This window comes from Notothenia coriiceps, unplaced genomic scaffold, assembly GCF_000735185.1.
Source record: "Notothenia coriiceps isolate Sejong01 unplaced genomic scaffold, NC01 NC01_scaffold00008427, whole genome shotgun sequence".
Taxonomy (NCBI): Eukaryota; Metazoa; Chordata; class Actinopteri; order Perciformes; family Nototheniidae; genus Notothenia; species Notothenia coriiceps.
The window spans coordinates 6,978-21,497 of record NW_011341128.1 but is presented as its reverse complement, the minus strand read 5'-3'; positions in this window follow the sequence as shown (position 1 = coordinate 21,497).

Below are 14,520 nucleotides of genomic sequence, written 5' to 3'. Positions count from 1 at the left end.
TCAGAGATGTTCCTTATTGAATTTAGGTAATCTTTAGGGGTGCGGTTCGATCCCTCCAGTGGGCAAAATCTGCTGACGACCAGATGCTTAATTGAGTAAGTGGATTATCCATCTATCCTTTCTATCCCAGCCCCTACTCCCTTTGCTGTTATCATACCTGATAGAAACAGACCTGACGTATAAAGAAATCTCAGATGAATGCGACCGAACAGACACGTCACACTTGTTTTTGTCACTGTCTTGCATTAACAGCAAGTTTCTGCCCATCTAGGTCAGACTAACCCAGGACAAGTACAATGACATTTTCATTCCAACAATCACACCATAAAAGAATAAACTTTGCTTCTCTACTGCATGAACATGATTGATGTATTGGGTAACAAAAAAAGTTTTTTTCATACAATTCTGAGCAGAGAAGATTTGAAGTCCCTGCCATAGAGGTTTTCATAAAAGGGATCCAACAAAAATGTTAGTGAGAGTGGGTGTTATTTTCTCCAGATGGAAACAAGAGGATAAATTATCCGAGATATTCAAACAAGGCTCTGTTGAAATAACAAAACAAGCCTAACTGCTTCCATGTTTTGGAATAAATAATGTGTATAGTGCTTCTTCTTAGTTGGACTCCATCTCCAATAACTCATGGTCATCAAAAACCGCACCATGTTTGGCCTCTCAGCAGTTATCCCCGTCCTTGAGTCAGAGCAGGCTAAGGTGTTGCATTGCTCAGCATTGGTCATGTGCAACCTGAAGAATTGTTAATGACTCATCAGCATACCAGTTAATTCACACATGGCATCATCTAATAGCCTGCTCAGTTCCTCGTGCAGTCAAGAAGGGTTTTGAGTCATTGTGACCAACAAGACATGTGTACAAGAAAATCCAAGAATCAAGTCGTGAAAAATCAAACTAATACCATGGTGGAAGAAGGTGCAACAAACTATTGCAACTTGGAACAATTACTCTGCCATCAACTTTCTCAATCTGTTCTCAATTAATCTTTGTCCATAAATTCAGAAGTGTGAGATATTTCAATCTTCAAATTAATCAGTCAAAAAACCTAAATATGAAATCTACTGACATATACGACAAAGAAAACATACACTGGAGACGCTTTAACTTGAACTGTTGCCTGAAAAACTGGTTACATGTTTGAAATGAGTTGTTGTGTTAATTAATTAATCAACTAATTGTTTTAGCATAAAACATATTGTTACCAAGTCAGAGAAATTACCTCTGTTCAGTGTGAGTGTGTTTGTCAGCAGTATGTTGTTGTTTAATGACAGACGGGTTACTTCTAAATGCATTCTTTCACCCTGTGCATGCTGGGACGTGTTTCATTAACTCAATAGATATGGGAAGTTATTGAGTTAACGTATAAGGGTAACTGGAAGGTTAAAAGCCCCTCATCTGCGAAACAGTAGATGAGGTGTAGATGTTTTGGGGCGATGATATACTGCTGAATTATGCCATCAATCCAAATATACCACATCAGTAGCTCAGGATCAGATAACGTCAGAACGACCTACCCCCTGAGGACTCTATTTGATGATATCCGATCCTTTCTTTGTCAGAAATAAGGATGTCTAGTCCTGGACCAGCTGCAAACAAAGGCGCCTGGGCCAGCAGTCATTGTGATCCAGGGGCAATTACCTGCACAGAGGCTATAGAGATATTGAGAGGCTGGAGTATAAACAAAAGGTAATAATCCCATAAAATAGTATAGTTTGATTCTGCCAGACAAGCAGTGTTAAGAGGTTTTTTAGACCGCAAACTCAACCCCAATTCCTGACCCTCAGTCACAACATGACACTGCTCTAATACCTTGTCCCTACCACCCCCACAAACCGAAACTCCCATTATATCCATATCCTCGGCGTATTGCACTCAGCACACACCCATCCAGGTCAGGTCAAAGGCCTGTGTGTGGGGATATTCACACATCAAGAGAGTACCACATGCACACCACACACACACAAACAAACACGCTCACGCAGAGCTACTCCAGCCACCTACATGTGTTACATAAAATGCCACTGCCTACCCATCCACCACCAGATCTACACTACACTCAACCACAGAAGAAGATGCATCACAAGAGCTCCTACAATGCAGAAGTACACGATTCACTGAATTCCCCACTTCTCTGTCTTAAAGACTCATATCAGACACAAGGACAGCTCCACTTACTGCTGATGCTAAATGACCCGTGTTTGATGGATTAAACCAAGGTTTTTAGTCAGATGGACTTTTCCCTAAACGTGACATCTGAAAATCCATGAGGGTGAGTGAATGTGGCTACAGGATTTGTTTTGGAAGTGGACCATTAATTGTGGAAAAGCTCTCAATTGCCAGCCAGCTAAACGAAGGGGTCCCATTTACTAAAAGCCCTATTGGCACGAGGAGACCACGGGAAGATTTGTTTTATTGTGTTAACAGACAAAATGTAGCTTTGAATTAGCTTGGACCTACATTAGCCGCCAATTATTTTCAAGGCCAAAGCCAGATTCCAAGCCAGATTCTGACACAACAAAAGATACCTTTTTTATAGTGGAGGGTCTCTTGAAGCCAAATGTGTGAAAAGCCACCATTTAGTAGTGTGAATATTTTCAGAGAGCCCCTACACAAACATTCGCAAAGTGAGTTATCCCTCGCTTTAAACATAATTTGTGTGCAACTACTCGCATTTGGACAAATAATACAGAGCGCTGCAAGACATCAGCACAGTGCCACTGAGAAACCAATTTGCTGATGAAGTAAATGTCCTGTAAATCTCGCAAAATGGTTACAAACGGCTCACTATGCTTTAACACAGCAGCAGGGTGCATCTCTACACACCAGTTGGTCCAATCGCACAACAGAATGTGCCCAAGAGCACAACAGGGCCTGAGATGTAGTGTGTGGCAACACAAGTGTCATAATTTCTCCCTTTTAGCTGTGGAGTATTTTATTCGAGGCCGGTCTGCAAAGACACATCGAGGCAGAGCTCATCTCCTGAGAACAGTGTCAGGCTGCTGAACAGTGCACTTTTCACGCCAGACTCGTGGATGAGGAAAATCTCCTCTTCCAAACCGGAGCCATTGAGAAGACCCTCTGACACAGCCCTGAGCAACACTCTGAAAGGCTTATACCAAACAAACACTGCAGAGTGTCCCTTCACAAGATAATGATGGGGTAGATCAGTTTACAGCACTGTCACTTATTCGAAACACTGCATTTAAAAAAAAGGACCAAATGGTGCTTGGCGAACACTGTAGCATTATGGTAACCTTTTTCTTCCAAATCTCCATAGTAACATAGCTCCTAACTGGCAGGCTATACAAAATATGACTGTTATGAATTACTTATCAGATTTGATTTGCCTTCTTATGTTTGCTCTTGGCCTCTTGTGTCCTGGCATGTTGTGGCCTGCTATAATTTTGGCTGAACCGTGAGATAAATGTGCTGTCTCGTTGCCAGAGGGCATCCTTGCTTGCACTCTTATTCATGATTTATTCATATGTATACAAATACTGCAGCACTTACGTCATGAAACTCCTTACACACAAAGACATATTAACCGTTTTGCCTCTGGAAAAGTAGGAAAATTAAGGCTTAATATGCAATGATAAACTTAGACCAAAGATTCCACAGGGGAATAATGCATTATCTATGTTTGTTTACCACGAGTCATTATTTGCTAGCAGAATGGAAACAAAATGACTCAGAATTTAAAATGTTCCACAGTTGAAAATATTATTACATTAATCATGGACTATGGGTACATTATGAGAAGCATCTGGTCTATTCACCACTGACCAAACGGTCCATTCAAACTGAAATGTAAGAGCACTCTGAATCCCACAAAGGGAACACATACAAAGTAAGACATTAAAAGAGTGGACAACATTTGCCCAAAGAGTGTCACAGGAAGTGAGTTCTTTTAAAGCTTGGAGCCCATATCCTGTCCTCAGATGTTGAGTCCAGAACGGGCCTGCGATGGTGTTCCTAGAGGCCCTGTTGTACATGCAGTTCACATACCCCACCACATGACACGGAACCTGGGTCATGGCCAGGGGGGATTCAGCAGTGGAACAACTTTAGGGTTATTCAAGTCTGGGGAAAGCAGGAAACGGGCGTATAAACAATAAATGGGGGTCACATTACATTTCCTCTACAAGCGATTCCCACAGAATAACACTTCACAACAAACCCTACTTAAGAGTTTGGCTATGATTCCCAAAACAAGTGATCAAAAATATCTCAGATGTAAGCTGTGTAACAGATGCAGAGACTTTATTAAAACCAACTGTCCACTGCAGCATTTATTTGAACAGTTACAACTACATTTACTTTTGTCACATACACCAACAAAACAAACTGGGATAACAAGTGCCTGGCATGTTGCCTGAGTGAGTCCTTTGAAGGCAGCAAGCACAAGGCCAGAGGACATGCCACAACACCATCAAAAACAATGACATCTACAAAAGGAATGTAGGACCTGGGTGATAACGCTCAGCTGGCACATGTTAAACAAGCTGTACTGACAAGAAGTGCAACCTAAGAAAAGCAGTGCTGACCACGCTTACACTATTCTTAGTTAAATTAAAATAAACTGTGAAGAAGAAGTAGTGATAAGTTATATAGAGTAAGGATTCTATTAACAGCAAAGTGAGAGCAAATATCAAACTGCTGCATGCACACGTTTAGCCTTAACTACTATAGACCAATCCACAGGAGGCTACCCTTAGGGGGGGGGGTTAGGCAAAAGAGGAAAAGAACAGAGTTTATCCTCACAAAATCTGGTTTATATCTAGTTTTTAAAAGATCTGCGGGTTAATACTCAGTTAGGTAAAAGCTGTAGTAAAAGTACTACATAGGGACAAAGCAATTCAACCTTTTGCCCATAACACATCGGACTAAAAAAGTAACTTTTAAGTATCACTCCACCAACCTCGTGCAGAAACAAACTCTTAGCAGATTGCCTGACGCAGAACACTGTGACATGTCCCTGAGCTCTTTAGGGAATTACATTGAATTTCCACAGCCCTGAATCCTTTAAATAGCGCGCGTGTACTCAATTATATTTCTCTCCGGGAGCAGGCATAGCTGTCTTCTATCAATAAGGCTATAGCTAGCTGTGTGCTGGCTTGGTCATACTCACCATTATGGCCTCACATACTGTAGGCAACACTTCCTTTATCCGGCATTTTCTTCTTCGGTGAAGAAACTTAGCTCCCTGAGGACCAGAAAAGTCCCTGTAGGAGTTTTCCTCTTTTCCTAAATAACTGGATAACCCATATAAGATCAGTGCTTGCTTATTTAAACAGTGTTTCATAAATTACAATATGCTTCTTGCGCCAGGTAGATTTTTTGCAACAATTCTTCTTTCATGCCCAATTAAAAGTGATCTGAATAATGCCACAGTTGAATTTCCAGAGACAAACCCTGTCTTAGATTACCATTTCCATTCTGAGGACACTTCATACCTCACCATGATCCTCTAACCATCCCCAACCTGGATGAGGCCAGAATCTTCCCACAGTTAGTCACGGGACTGCTGGCAGGCTGAGGGGACTTGGAGGCATATGCGCCTTTCCATCTGTTGCTCACTCACGGCTTTCCAAACCCCTTCCTCTGTCAGCAGCCATCTGCTTCCAGCCCTACCCCACTGGCAGGAAACATGAACACTTCCACCATAGGATACGGATGATGCACAAATTGAAAAAAAAAATAAGAGCCTATAGCATATTTTTATTGTCTCACTCATAAAAAGAAAACATTAAAATGACGACAGAGGGAATTATAAATATCGTAAAACCAGTGAGTTATGATTAGATCAGATTATCCGTATATCTGCAACTCTCTGGTTTGATCAATTCATTGATTGTAAAGCTGTATTTATTTGAAACTATTTTGTTGTTTTTTAAAGTAAACACGTCCTTGCTTGTTGAGATTTGATGAGTTTTTCTTTTGTATTAGGATAGCACACAATAGATACAGTAGATAGAGCAACTGACATACAAAACAAGCCACTTGAATACAAATCCCTGGGCTTTCTATTTTCTGAGATTTTATAGACAAATTGTTTAACTTGGAAAACATTTGAAGATGTATTGATCATTAAGATCATTAGTCAGCATTGATCTAGAAAATTGTTAAAAATGAACCACAAAAACACTTCTCATTCAAGAGAAAGTAAAGCAGCTCATTCTTACAGTTAAGCTGCTGAGATTCTCATATCCTTGGTGATGTCGATATTACAGTAAATGTTGTTATTTAATTGAAGTCACATCTTCTCAATTGGCCATATTAGTTCCAATCTATAATTGTCAATATGACATCATGATATATTCTTAGAAACTCTTCAGTTCCCTTTTAATATAATAAGGCTGCTTGATGCTGAACAACCACAGATCCATGTATGGCTGAGAAGAACATATTTTATTCAGTATTGAAAACCCAGTGATATAAAACGAACCGAGCACAGAATATCAATGGCTCTTCCCTTCAATAAAACATTAGATCAGTACTACTCCACACGAGACATTAACAATCAGAATACAACAGATATAAAACAACCATCTCCTGTCTGCCCATAAGAGATTAGGGTACACGTTATAATAAAAAAAAAACCCTGACCAGCTCGACCCCACCCCTCCACATTCAGAACACAAGAAAAAAAATTAGCTGTCCATCAATGGGAGAGAGAGAGCCTTTGTTCAATGGCACAATGGAGGACATTCTGTTGTGGAGGATAGCGTCACATTCAATAAGCCATGCCACAGTGCTGCAGCAGGGAGAGGACAGCAGGGCTGATGCAAAAATGGCACTCTGACCCCACAGACCTCCCAACGCTCTGTTTACAGCTCACCAATTCAGCTCATCTCCACTGACCCACGGTCAAGAGTCGGGTGCCGTGTTAAAATGTATTTCAATTGGGATGGAAGGAATGCTCAGAAACTGCAGATGACAGAAACTGTATAGGCTCAATCACATAACAGGGAGTCTTTTGAGGGTGTGACATGTGCAGGCCCCGTTATCAGACGTGCATCTGTTCGGGGAAAAGTCTGTTACTACTACGCTCCCAAGAATAAACCTGTGACGTAGACGTGATGTGAAGTGTTTTTTCAACACATGGCTGAAACCTGAGACTTTCCATGCTTCACACAGAGGTGCTTCAGTTGTTACAGATGTTACAGAGCGAGGATCTTACATTATCTTAAAGTGAACGGGAAATCTGAAAAATAAGCTTTTATCAAGGCCCGCTTTGGTGAGTTGACATTGGCACTGGTTGCACATTTCAGGTGTTTAGAGTAATCTTTGTTTCATCACATCAAAGAGGCCCAATAAGAGCTTAGTGTTGGAAGACCTTTGAGAAATGAGTCAATAGTAAGCTTTAAAGTCGTTTTGGAACTTTGAAAAGAGCCAGGCTAGGAGTTTCATCCTGCTTCCAGTCTTTGCTTCCAAGCCAAACTAATCTTCTTTCTATAAAAGGAAATAAGTGAGAGTAGTATCAATCTTCTCATCTTAATCTCACCAATGCCCTGTTTCTATGGCATGATACAGATCGGCTCCATTCAACTTGACTCTCTTTAGGTACCAGTTTCTTTATCCACATGTAACTGCTATGACAAGGGGGCACTTACTGAATCCTTCTATTGGCAACCGTACAGCAAAATGACTGCACTTTGTTAATTGCATGGTGTAGTTCCGCAAGTTGAATTTTTTGTATGTAATGTTTTTTTTAAAGCAAGTCTAGTTTACTTGATGACAAACACGATATGGTGGTTCGAAGATATTTGCAATATGTCTGTCTTGTGGAGGTGGCATAAAAGGGTTGGTATTTGAACTTAATGTGCTAGAAATTGTATGTGTTAAAGGCCTCAGAATAAGGGAAAAATAATAAATGTCTAAACATTTCTGAAGATACAGATCTCAGTGTTTAACCTATGCTTTCAATGTGGCTCAGTACCCAGAAAAACGAAAGAACAGGCCATAGTTGGGCCTATTCCATGCTTCACAGATGTATTTAGATGAGGATTTATTTAGGCACAAGATCTACAACTAGTAAATACTTACAGAGCTACTCTGTAAACACCAGCATTCCACATTAACAGCAATTTACATCGGCATACCCTGTGAGCAACACAGCTGTTGGTATTGACTTACATTTCTAACTCTATAACAGTTTCTAATCCATTTTCACAGATATGGTTTAGAAAAATAATGAGCACATTGTTGGGACTTTACTTGCCAGAAGTAGCAGCGGCATCTTCCCTGACACAGATGGCCCACAGTGACAACTGTAAGCCAAGTTCCTCAAATCATATTCAAACCACACAACCATGCACGTACATCCCAACCTTTAAACAGTCACAACTCATTGAAAAACCTCTGTAAACCTACATATATAAAGCAGCATGTATTACATATAATGAATGTTTATTTATCAGGACTTTGTTTCCCATCATGATTATTGAATTAAAATACCAACGCTGTATTACTTAACTTCTGCTGCATCATGACAGCTTGTGGTCAATGAAAACAGTGTTGATTAAGATAATTCAGTGTTTTATTTCTCACTGGCCATGAGGAAATCAATCTGGCTTTAGCAGCATTGGGAAGATGCATTATCATCATTCCGTGCTTTCTATTAGATGAGCACTCTACTTCACTCTCCTTGGCAATCGACTACAAGAGAGATGCAGTGTGTACCAGGAGCTGCTGAGGTACCACACAATGCCGACAGAGTGCTGTGAGGCTTCAGTCTGTGTGTTTTTTGTATCGCTCTGTGTCGTCCCTATTGCTATCTGATCACACAATGTCCCATTGTGCAGCCGTATTAGTCCTTTCTTGAAATCCCAAGCACCCCTCTTGAGTAGCAGTGGATTTAGGTGACTGCCCTTGCTCTGACATTGGACTGTCAGCTGGAAACAGGATGTCAGCAGGAGCTTTTTAAGTTTTCCAAAACACAGTTATTGCTCAAAATGCAATATATCATTACATCAATGTACAGAATGAACACTTGGCAAATGGAAATCATGCCACTTTGAGGCTAAAAAGTGTAAAGAATTTACTGCATGGGCTTATTTACTTCATATGCGTGGCGTGCATGCATATCGACATATCTATTCAATTAGCTGCAGAACATCTTTAAAAATCTAAAGAACATTATGCATGTTTGATAAGTATACCTAAAGAAAAGTATTCCCAGGACATATTGTTAATGGAAGACTCCTCCACATTGAGACAAATAGCTAAAAATATAACTGGAATCATAGTACAGACAGATAGCGTCTCTGCAGCTGTCTTCTTATCTCAGTGATCTGAATTTTATTTACAACCCTTCGTGTATTTTAACTCCCTAATCAAGTCTCTGATCCAGGCTCTGGCAACAGTCAGATGACTGGTGTATTAACAGTACTGTTAAAAGGAAGCTTTATAAAAAGAAAACAAGTTGTGGCAAGTCTTACACAATACATGTTGTGCAACAGTACATTAACAACTTTTCTTATTGCTATTTACGTCATTCTTTGGCCTTCAACAAACTTTTGCCGCAGCATCAATGTCACTTCCCAGTGAGGCTTGATGATGGCCACTGGCAAGAACACTGGCCAGGGTAATTGCTGTGATGATTAACAGAGCAATATCAAGAAAAGTGACAGATTTGGCTTTTAATTATAGAAGCTCTTTATGTTCCATTAAAGGGCACAGTTACAAAGAGTTCCTATAAACCGGTTGCTCATGGATGAAGCAGTACTAGACTTAATCCCTGACTAAAGATGTAGTTTAACTGGCACAACCGTTGAAAACATTTGATGGATTAGGCCAAATCGCTGTCCACAAAATTGCATTTCTTAGTTTAGCCTGATTGATAAAGGATTGCCACTCGAGCAACCCTAGCATCTATTCCTGGGGAGCATATGTCAATAAAGGTCTGCATTCCTTCGGGTCACAAATCACATTGTGAATGGTATTGTGATTTCAAACAAAGCAAAAACCCCAAAAGTCTGAGCGGCACATTTCCAGGTGAGTGTTGTCAATTTTAAAACCTGCAAATTTGTAAAACACAGACTGAAAAACACTTAGCCAAGTGGTATTCCTGGATAGGAGGACTGATTGGCTTCCAGGGCTCTGTGCAAATAATGTACGCAAGCTGCCATCTATGGTGTGTGTGTGTGTGTGTGTGTGTGTGTGTGTGTGTGAGGGCCTCCGTTCTCAGGTGTTTTGGCCCGCTCCAGTATCAGTGCACTATCATATGACCAGGTACAGGCTTCAGTTACTCCTGCACCTCTCATAGAAGGCTGTAATGAGGCCATTAGATCCTGCTAATAGCTTGTAGGGTCAGTCAACCGAGAGAAAAGCCGAGGGGATCAGCTTGCATCCAGCTCTCCTGGCCTTTCGTCTCACTCAGAAAAGCCCAAAATGTGTACCTGCCAACATACCTTCCTTGTGTACCTTCCTTTTCTGTTTTACTCACTTTATTCCTTTAGCTCAGTTTGCTTTTTGAAGTCTCTTCCTCTTTCTTTTAATTTACCTCAGCGCTCTATATCTCACTTAACTTTTAATCTAATTTGTCTCATTGACTCTCCATTTGATTCCCTCAGTTCATCAGTACAGAAAGGTATTAAACACTGTTTTTCTATAAAATGTTCCTTCTAGTGCCATTAGCTCCTAATGTATTCCTATATCTTTTTAACTCTTACTCAATACATGTTGAGTATAGATGTCTGCATTATTTAGTCTACCTGTTCCCTCTTAGTTTGGCCATAAACATAAAATCAATTAAAAAATGTTATACCTTTTTATTACCTGTTTTTCTTCTATTTTTCTCAGCAAGTGATTCATACAAAGCTGTCAATTTTGATGTAAAGAGCGGTGTAAATTATAACAGTTTGTTATTAATTGAAGTGGAACAATTTCGTGTAGCATTGCAGTGACAGAATACAAGTTGCTGTCATGATTTGGTGGTTGTCAGAACCCGAACAGGATCTCAGTTTAGAAGCTGAATTTAAGTATCTCCCCAAAGAGTTTTTCACATCACATTTCATCTCATACAACTCTGTGACACTGTTATCTAGACGCCATTTTGTTGTGTCACCTCTGAAAGCATCCCGTTCCAAGTGGTAAATGCTTGCAGATGGTTGAGGTGTCATCTCGCCAAGCAGGCCGTCTCCACACAGCTCCGTGTGACCGGGGCCGCAACACATCCATCTGTTTCTCTCACTTTTAGAAGCTGCAGAGCACTTATACCGGCTAATAAACACGGGGCATAACTGCCAGCTGAAATGAGCAGGTGACAGCTTTAAGTACTCTTCTCTTCGCTTTAGTAAAGAAAGTCTATTTCCAATTCACACTGCATTTAACAACTTAATTCTATCAATGGGGAAATGGATCAATGGAATTCCTTTCTAAGAAACCTTCTCAAAAGTGTTTCTAATGTTTATTTACGAGTCATCAAAATGATTGCACGGGTAAACCAAAGACTTTTGTCTTTTAAAGAACAAAAACATATTAGCCAGACAACATCATTACAGAGCTATCTGTATATTCTCACTGTGTCTTTATTTTTTGGATATAAAGACTTATTTTGTTGGATAATTACCTCCTAATATAATGTAATTCATAGATCATTAAACTGAGAAACTTAGTATTGATTGTGACTGTAAGAATAAGCCACATAAGTCTCCATATAAGGATTAAAAAATATTGACTTTTTTTATGCAAAAACGCTACACGTTCTAAATCCAAGGCTTCTTAGACTATTCATTTGGTTTTTTTCTGTGATGTTTTTAATGAATCTCATTTTCGTATTTTTTGCATCTTGTTAAACATTTGTCATCCCTTTGTAGTTTGCCAATAATTGCAGTTTCAGGCAGCTTTGTTCTGTGTTTACTCAGAGACGAGTGAAACATGTCATTGAAAAGCCATGTTTGTTTAGAAAGCTGTAGGAGGCTTATGCAACGAGCCCTGATGAGAGGCTGACACGATTTTGATCAACCCTCATTTCCTCGAATCTCAATGGATAACAAAAGTATACAATTAGTAGAAACAATAGCCCCACACTTGAATCATTTAGCAGAAAGAACAAATATTAAATTTAAATGTGCTCAACATTCACTTCTTCAGTTTACTGCAGAGTCCCTTTCCCTGTCTTAAGTGTTAATCTGAAGACACCTGGAGGTCATGATTATGTGATCAAGAGCTGTAGCTGACAGTGTTGAACCACACTGAATTTTTAATGCAAATGCAGATGTCTTGCACTCAGACACATCTGCTCTCGTGACATGTTCCATCTGTCTCACCCTTGGTGGTGCAAGCTAGTGTTTCAAACTGTTTATACCCATTTCTTTAAAGGAGTAAGGGGCGTTTTGTAATAATCTCCGCTGTCATGAGACCCGGTCAGTGGTCGTCATCAACATCATCATCATCATCATCATCATCATCATCATCATCATCATCATCATCATCATCATCATCATCATCATCATCATCATCATCATCATCATCATCATCATCGTTTGCTTTCAATCCCCAAGGCCAAACTCTGGAGCTTCGGGGACAGAGCCTTCTCTGTGGCAGCCCCGAAGCTCTGGAACTCCCTCCCCCAAGACCTCCGTGAGTCTGATTCCCTCACCCTGTTCCAGTCCCGTCTCAAAACCCACCTCTTCAACTCTACTTATCCTTATACCCGCCCCTCCCCCCTCTGAACCAACATCCTCCTGACTGCTTTTCTGTTTTGTTTGAGTTTTTGTTCTTGTTTTGTTTGTCGACCTAACTCGTAATGTAAAGCGTCTTTGGGTCTAGAAAAGCGCTATATAAATCCCATTTATTATTATTATTATTATTATTATTAGGGCTGGGACTCGATTAAAAAAATTAATCTAATTAATTAGAGGTTTTGTAATTAATTAATCGCATTTTTAATCACATATAAATATTTGACCTGAGAACAGTGAGAAGATGTCAATAAAGTGTGCCGTCACACAGAGGTAATTTGAATTGCTTACCGTGGTCCAATGATCCCGTCAGGGCAACACATTCGGCTTTCTCCAATAAATTCTCTTTATCTTCCTTTTGATTGTCATAAAGCTGCTGGATTATTTTTGTCACTGTCTTTCTGCATGGCAGCTCATATGTTGTGTCAGACGATGCAATCTGTAGTACCTTTTGCAGCCCCTTATCTTCTACCACTCCAAGTGGTCTACAGTCGAGTGCAATCCAGTGAGCTGGTTATTTTTTCAGACGTGGACTTAGTTATCCTGGCCCTGAAACCAGTCATCTGGTTGGGTGTGGGTCATACTTGTCAACCCTCCCGATTTCGCGTGAGACTCCCGATTTCATTGCCCTCTCCCGGTTTCCTCCTGGGGTCATATTTCTTCCGCATTTCTCCCGATTTCTGACAAAATCAGATTTACACACGACTGTTTCCACTCGGACTTTAATACAGCTACACCATGGTTTGGTTTCCATGGTAACACATCTCTTTAGTAGCGCGCGCAACTAAAAGTCTGAGAAGGTGAGGCAGATATTCACAGAAAACAGAACAAGAATCGACAACTACTCTACTCTCTGCTCACTCCTTTCCTGTAAAATGCAGGTCCAGCCCACACATATGCTCCATCAAGGACGGTGCTACAGGCCGCAAGGCAGTGCACTTACAACTACCATAAGCATGTTAATGTTAATCTAACAGCTCCTGGTGATCACTAGCACCCCCCCACCCATTTTGCATTTGAAAATGCTCCCGATTTCTGAGCGGCAAGTTATGGTGTGGGGTGCCGTGTAGCTCGGAGTCGGGCTAACGGTCCACGCTAGCTTCCCGCTAGCTGCTATTATATGTTTGCATTGAGGTGATACTTGAGGCTTGATGTGCTGCGGTGATATTTGCAAATTCCTTTTTGCATATTGTGCATACAACCGTGCTCTTATCGACGCTTCCATTCGGTGCGGTTTTTTAAAAACCAAAATTATCCCATTCCAGCAGGGCCCAACAAAGCGGTCTCATCAGCTTTCTTGCTCTTTCATGTTTGACTATTGTCACTGTGGTTTGTTGTTGTCTGAAGTTCATGAACGTTAGTTTGGGCGTGGCTCCAGTATGAATCGGTACGGGCCTGCAAACTCATCCAGGAGAAACGTTCCGCCAGGCGCAAAACAAGTAAGTTGCGGCATTAAAAATGCGTAATTTTTTTTACGCGTTGACAGTGTTTGTGTTAATGTAATTAATGCTTAATTAGCCCAGCGTTAAGTCCCGGCCCTAATTATTATACAAAGTCATTCAAATAGCGCCACCGGTTTACCAGCTTGGAGAACACTTTCATGATCTTGAACAGTATAAAACATATCAGGATATTATTCTGAAATTGGACCAATCTGCAGTATTCCTACACTCTGCTTACTTCTACTTATCACTCAAGTACAAGATCTGCAGTAGCTTTACTTTTACTCAGTCCCACGCTCTCCTGATACTTCTTACTTTTAATCAGAACAAGATCTGAGCTAGCTTCTACTTTTACTCAGTACGAATCTGAGTACTTTTAC